Source organism: Cherax quadricarinatus, chromosome 12 (genome assembly GCF_038502225.1).
Source record: "Cherax quadricarinatus isolate ZL_2023a chromosome 12, ASM3850222v1, whole genome shotgun sequence".
Lineage (NCBI taxonomy): Eukaryota > Metazoa > Arthropoda > Malacostraca > Decapoda > Parastacidae > Cherax > Cherax quadricarinatus.
The window spans coordinates 28,373,580-28,381,214 of NC_091303.1; positions in this window are offsets into that span (position 1 = coordinate 28,373,580).

The following is a 7,635-nucleotide window of genomic DNA, read 5'->3' on the forward strand; positions in this document are numbered from 1 at the left end:
CAGAGTCTATGAAATGGGAAGGGTAGCCAAGACGGGAGAACGAATTATGAAGAGTGGAAATTTCTGCTGGAAGGAACTGAGGATCACAGATGCGGAGGGCACGGAGAAAGAGGGAGATAAGAACACTTTTCTTGACAGGGAAAGCATGATAGGAAAAGTAGTGAATGTACAGGTTTTTCCTTTTCCGTTTACCGTAAACCTATGCACAGTGGCATGTTGTAGACCAGCTGGTAGTGTCAGTGTTGTAAACCAGCTGGAAGTGTCGGTGTTGTATACCAGCTGGTAGTGCGGTGTTGTAGACAAGCTGGAAGTGTCGGTGTCGTAGACCAGCTGAAAGTGTCGGTGTTGTAGACCAGCTGGTAGTGTCAGTGTTGTAGACCAGCTGGAAGTGTCGGTGATGTAGACCAGCTGAAAGTGTCGGTGTTGTAGACCAGCTGGTAGTGTCAGTGTTGTAGACCAGCTGGAAGTGTCGGTGATGTAGACCAGCTGGAAGTGTCGGTGTTGTAGACCAGCTGGTAGTGTCAGTGTTGTAGACCAGCTGGAAGTGTCGGTGTTGTAGACCAGCTCGAAGTGTCGGTGTTGTAGACCAGCTGGTAGTGTCAGTGTTGTAGACCAGCTGGAAGTGTCGGTGTATTAGACCAGCTGGAAGTGTCGGTGTTGTAGACCAGCTGGTAGTGTCAGTGTTGTAGACCAGCTGGTAGTGTCAGTGTTGTAGACCAGCTGGTAGTGTCAGTGTTGTAGACCAGCTGGTAGTGTCAGTGTTGTAGACCAGCTGGTAGTGTCAGTGTTGTAAACCAGCTGGTAGTGTCAGTGTTGTAGACCAGCTGGTAGTGTCAGTGTTGTAGACCAGCTGGAAGTGTCGGTGTTGTAGACCAGCTGGAAGTGTCGGCGTTGTAGACTAGTTGGTCTCGCCTCTTAAACTTGCCAGAGTTCCACTTCAAGGACGCAGGTTCCTCGACGCAGGTGGAGGCTCCTGTTCCACGAATTAGACCTATCCTATGTTTCCTTGGATGGAAACCTAATTACTTCCTATTTTCCAATATTAATCCATGGACCGACCGGGTATAACGCTAAAATATTATTTCTTCTTCTTCTTATTATTATTATTAGTAGTAGTAGTAGTAGTACTAGTAATAGTAGTAGTAGTAGTAATAGTAGTAGTAGTAGTAATAGTAGAAGTAGTAGCACTAGTAATAGTAATAGGAGTAGTAGTAACAGTAGTAGTAGTAGTAGTAGTAATAGTAGTAGTAGTAGTAATAGTAGTAGTAGTAGTAGTAGTAATAGTAGTAGTAGTAGTAGTAGTAATAGTAGTAGTAGTAGTAATAGTAGTAGTAGTAGTAGTAGTAGTAGTCTCAGTAGTAGTAACCAGTTACCAGTAACCACTGTGCCAGTTGACTCACGACCAACCGTCTCTGCATGAGTCACTGTCTGAACTCATATTGCGCTGACCTGGCAGTATTCAAAGACCCTCTCACATATGGGTACTGTGGGCGGCCAGTTAGTCAGCAGTTGTACGAGAGAGAGCAGAGAGACTAGGTAACGGCTGTAAGGGCGCTACCCACATTATCTGTAATTATACGTACTACCAGCCTACGTGAGTATTTCTTTACCTAATCCACGTGTCGAACTCCCACATGATAGTAGTAGTAGTAGTAGTACTAGTAATAGTAGTAGTAATAGTAGTAGTAGTAGTGGTAGTAATAGTAGTAGTAGTAGTAGTAGTAGTATAGTAGTAATGAGTGGTATAGTATGATGGTGGTAGAATGTAGTAGTAGTAAGTGAATGGTGTAGTATTGTAGTGAAGTATGTAATAGTAGTAAGTATGTAATGGGGTTAGTAGTAATGTAGTTAGGTGTAGTGATGTAGTGTAGTGAGTAATGTAGTAATGTAGTATTAGTGGTAGCGTGGTGGTGTGTGATGGTGGAGTAAGTGGTGTAATGAGTGTGTAATGGTGGTATAGTGGTGTGGTGGTGTGGTGTGGTGTGTGGTAGTATGGTGTGGTGTAGGTGGTGTAGTGGTAGTGGTGGATGTAATGGTGGTGGATGGTGAGTGTAAGGTGTATTGGTGGTGGTAATGGTAGTAGTAATGGTGGTAGTGTAGTGAGTGTAGTGGTAGTAGTGGTATAGTGGTAGTGGTAGGTAAGTAGTGGTAATGGTAGGTGGTATAGTGTGGATGGAGTAATGTGTGAGTAGTGGTAAGTGGTATGTAATGAGTGGTAATATAGTAGTAGTAGTAGTAATAGTAGTATAGTGGTAGTAGGTGGTGGAGTGATGGTAGTGGTAGTAGTGTAGAGTGAATGTAGTGGTAGTGGTAGGTAGTGGTAGTAGTAGTGGTAGTAGTAATTGTGTAATAGGTAGTAATAGTAGTAGTGGTGGTAGTAGTAGTAATTGTAGTAATGAGTAAGTGTAGTAGTGTGTAGTGAGTAGTAGTAGTAGTAGTAGTAGTTTTTGTAGTAGTAGTAGTAGTAGTAGTAGTTGTTGTAGTAGTAGTAGTAATTGTAGTAATAGTAGTAATAGTAGTAGTAGTAGTAGTAATAGTAATAGTAGTAATAGTAGTGGTAGTAGTAGTAGTAGTAGTATTAGTAGTAGTAATAGTAGTAGTATTAGTAGTAGTAGTAGTAGTAGCAATATTAGTAATAGTAGTAGTAGTAGTAATAGTAGTAATAGTAGTAATAATAGTAGTAGTAGTAGTAATGGTGAGGTTTTGACTGGGTATTTGATTTTTGGGGGAATGGAAATAAGTCACTCTGTCTGACTTTTTTGGGTTATCCCAAGTTCTCTACACATATGCTGCTATGTATGATAGTTCTATTTAACTGTATATGTGTATACCTGAATAAACTTACTTACTTAGCAACCTTTTCGTACGTGCCCGTATCGCCACCTTTCTTCATAATTCACCCTCAAGTTATGGGACTAGTCTAGTTGCAAACGTTTGCACTACAAACTTATGAATGTGTTTGGAACCCGTCTCTAGTAGTACGTATGTTCTTCTGACCTTGAAAAAGGTCACATAAATCAGCGTAGCCTCAACGTACTTATATGTATAATTTTGCATGAAAATATTCCTATTTTATATTCATTTCCATCTTACCTATTTGTGGCTGCAGGGGTCGATTCACAGCTCTTGGCCCCGCCTCTTCGCTGGTCGCCACTAGGTTCACTCCATGTGTGTGTGTATGTGTGTGTGTGTGTGTGTGTGTGTGTGTGTGTGTGTGTGTGTGTGTGTGTGTGTGTGTGTGTGTGTGTGTGTGTATGTGTGTGTACTCACCTATTTGTACTCACCTATTTGTGGTTGCAGGGGTCGAGTCCTAGCTCCTGGCCCCGCCTCTTCACCGGTTGCTACTAGACCCTCTCTCTCCCCGCTCCATGAGCTTTATCAAACCTCGTCTTAAAACTGTGTATGGTTCCTGCCTCCACTACGTCATTTTCTAGGCTATTCCACTGCCTTACAACTCTATGACTGAAGAAATACTTCCTACTATCTCTCTGACTCATTTGTGTCTTCAACTTCCAATTGTGGCCTCTTGTTTCTGTGTCCCCTCCCTGGAACATCCTGTCCTTGTCCACCTTGTCTATTCCACGCAGTATTTTATATGTCGTTATCATGTCTCCCCTGACCCTCCTGTCCTCCAGTGTCGTCAGGCCGATTTCCCTTAATCTTTCTTCATAGGACATTCCCCTTAGCTCTGGAACTAACCTTGTTGCAAACCTTTGTACTTTCTCTAGTTTCTTGACGTGCTTTATCAAGTGCGGGTTCCAAACAGGTGCTGCATACTCCAGTATGGGCCTGACATACACGGTGTACAGTGTCTTGAATGATTCCTTACTAAGGTGTCGGAATGCTGTTCTCAGGTTTGCCAGGCGCCCATATGCTGCAGCAGTTATCTGATTGATGTGTGCTTCCGGAGACATGCTCGGTGTTATACTCACCCCAAGATCTTTCTCCTTGAGTGAGGTTTGCAGTCTTTGGCCACCTAGCCTATACTCTGTCTGTGGTCTTCTGTGCCCTTCCCCTATCTTCATGACTTTGCATTTGGCAGGATTAAATTCGAGAAGCCATTTGCTGGACCAGGTGTCCAGTCTGTCCAGGTCTCTTTGAAGTCCTGCCTGGTCCTCATCAGATTTAATTCTCCTCATTAACTTCACATCGTCTGCAAACAGGGACACTTCTGAGTCTAACCCTTCCGTTATGTCGTTCACATATACCAAAAATAGCACTGGTCCTAGGACCGACCCCTGTGGGACCCCCGCTCGTCACAGGTGCCCACTGAGATACATCATTACGTACCATGACTCGTTGTTGCCTCCCTGTCAGGTATTCTCTGATCCATTGCAGTGCCCTTCCTGTTATATGCGCCTGATGCTCTAGCTTCTGCACTAATCTCATGTGAGGAACTGTGTCAAAGGCCTTCTTGCAGTCCAAGAAGATGCAATCAACCCACCCCTCTCTCTCTTGTCTTACTTCTGTTATTTTATCATAAAACTCCAGAAGGTTTTGTGACACAGGATTTGCCTTCCGTGAATCCGTGCTGGTTGGCATTTATACTCCTGTTCCGTTCCAGGTGCTCCACCACTCTCCTCCTGATAATCTTCTCCCTAATTTTGCATACTATACACGTCAATGACACAGGTCTATAGTTTAGTGCCTCTTTTCTGTCTCCTTTTTTTAAAAATGGGAACTACATTTGCCGTCTTCCATACCTCAGGTAGTTGCCCAGTTTCCAGGGATGTGTTGAAGATTGTGGTAAGTGGTACGCACAACATATCTGCTCCCTCTCTAAGGACCCATGGAGAGATGTCCGGTCCCATTGCCTTTGAGGTATCGATGTCCCTTAGCAGTTTCTTCACCTCCTCCTCATCTGTATGTATGTCGTCCAACACATGTTGGTGTATTCCTAGTTGGTGTCCCCATCTGGTCTGTCCCCCAGAGTCCTTCCTGTCTCTACTGTAAATACTTCCTTAAATCTCGTGTTGAGCTCCTCACATACCTCTTGATCGTTTCTTGTGAGTTCTCCACCTTCTTTCCTCAGTCTTATCACCTGGTCCTTGACTGTTGTCTTCCTCCTAATGTGGCTATACAGCAGTTTCGGGTCAGATTTGACTTTCGATGCTATGTCGTTTTCATACTGTCTCTGGGCCTCCCTCCTTATCTGCGCATACTCGTTTCTGGCTCTTCTACTAATCTCCTTGTTTTCCTGGGTCCTATGCCTCCTGTACCTTTTCCATTCCCTGTTGCACTTAGTTTTTGCCTCCCTACACCTTCGGGTAAACCAAGGACTCGTTTTGGTCTTCCTATTATTTCTGTTTCCCTTGGGAACAAAACTTTCCTCTGCCTCCTTGCACTTTGTTGTCACATATTCCATCATCTCGTTTACTGATTTTCCTACCATTTCTCTGTCCCACTGAACCTCCTGCAGGAAGTTTCTCATACCTGTGTAGTCCCCCCTTTTATAGTTTGGCCTGTCCCCTTCAGTTCCTGTTACCTTCTCCACTTGTAACTCTACTATATAGTCAAAACTCAGAACCACATGATCGCTAGCTCCAAGGGGCCTCTCGTAATTGATGTCCTCGATGTCTGAACTGCTCAGGGTGAACACAAGATCCAGTCTTGCTGGCTCATCCTCCCCTCTCTCTCTGGTTGTGTCCCTGACATGTTGATGCATGAGGTTTTCAAGTACCACATCCATCATCTTGGCTCTCCATGTTTCGGGACCCCCATGTGGCTCCAGGTTTTCCCAGTCGATCTCCCTGTGGTTGAAATCGCCCATTACCAGTAACTTTGCTCTGCTCGAGTGAGCTCTTCTTGCCACCTCAGCCAGTGTGTCCACCATCACCCTGTTGTTTTCTTCGTACTCCTCTCTTGGCCTCCTGCAGTTCTGTGGTGGGTTATACATCACTCCAATGACTACTTTATGTTCTCCGGACTGAATTGTACCTACAATGTAGTCTCTTTCTCCAATCATGTCCATGCCTTCCATTTCCTCAAATCCCCATTGGTGTTTTATGAGCAGTGCAACCCCTCCCCCCCCTCTACTCCTTCTATCTTTCCTCAGGATCTGATATCCTGTTGGGAAGATTGTGTCTGTTATTGTCTCAGCGAGTTTTGTTTCTGTGACTGCTATGATATCTGGGGATTTTTCACTGATTCTTTCATTCCACTCCTCATGTTTATTCGTTATTCCATCCGCGTTTGTGTACCAAACCTTTAGTTTCTTTTCTATCATTGTGGTCATGCAAGCATATTGGGGTTGGGGGAGCGAGAGCCTTGTTGGGGTCTATATGGGGCTGTGGTGTAGGTGGGGTATGTGTTGGTGGGGGTGGGGTCAGAATGCCCATAAGGGACAGCTGTTGGGGTGAGGTTTGTGATATGGGGTTGGTGGCAGAGGGAACAGTGAGTGGGTTGTAGTATAGGTTGCTCAGTTGCGTTGAGAATGTCGCGGGTGGAGTCTTTTGGCGGGAGATTCTGTGGGGTGTGTTTGCCCTTCCTCCTGTGTCTGGGTCCTGCTCATTTTCATTGCTTCTCGTTCCTCCTTGCGTCTCTGTACCCTCTCTTTCAGTGTAGTCCTTTCTTCTTGTGTTCTGTCGCGGTCGAGGTATACTCTCTGGTACCCCTCTTTGTCCCTCAGTCTTGCTTTCTCTTGCAGAATCCTGGTTCGAACTGATTCTTCCTTGAAAGTTACTCTGACAGGCCGTATCCTTCCACTCGCAAACCACCCAATTCTCTGAAAATTTGTCACCTGGGTCATATTGCCCTCCCCTATTGTTTTCATGATGCCTTCAATCATTTTTTTCTCCTCCTGTTTTATTTCTTCAAAGTTGGCCCCCTTGGCTTCTTGGAGCCCGTACACAAAAGCAGACCTCGCCCTTTCCTCCTCCCACTGAGTCTCCATCTGCTTCCTCTGAGGCATTTCATTTCCTTCCATTGACATGTTCTTGCCTTCAGTCCCTGTCATATCTGAAACTTCTATTCTCAGTGAACTGTCTTTCCTGGCCAGCTGTCCCTTGCTACTGCAGTTGGCTGTTAGAATCTCTGCATATAACAAACCTTTATTGTCTTCGGACCTGTTGCTTGATCTTAGTGTGCTCATCGTCTTTTCCCTGGCCCCACGTGGGTCTCATAGGGCCTTACGTGTGCAGGCATGTCTCCGTTGTTGCCTTACCATCCCTTGTCTGTGCCTGACTTTGAATTTCCTTCATTGTCTTCAGACCTGTCGTTTGATCTCAGTGTGCTCATCGTCTTTTCCCTGGCTTTACGTAGGTCTGATAGGGCCTTCGATGTCGGCATGTCTCCGTTGTTACCTTACCATCCCCTTGTCTACGCCTGACTTTGAATTTCCTTCATTGTCTTCAGACCTGTCGTTTGATCTCAGTGTGCTCATCGTCTTTTCCCTGGCCCCCATAGGGTCTGATAGGGCCTTCGTGTGCGCATGTCTCCGTTATTGCCTTACCATCCCCTTGTCTGCGCCTGGCTTTGAATTTCCTGATGTCACATCTGAATTGTCATTTGTCTCTCTAATCTGTTTCAGGCTTTGCAGTTTCTCTTCTAAGCACTGTATCCTAGCTTCTGCTGCTAAGACCTGTACTTCCCACTTCCTGCACTCTTCAGCTATCCGCTCCTCCATTTTCTTACCAA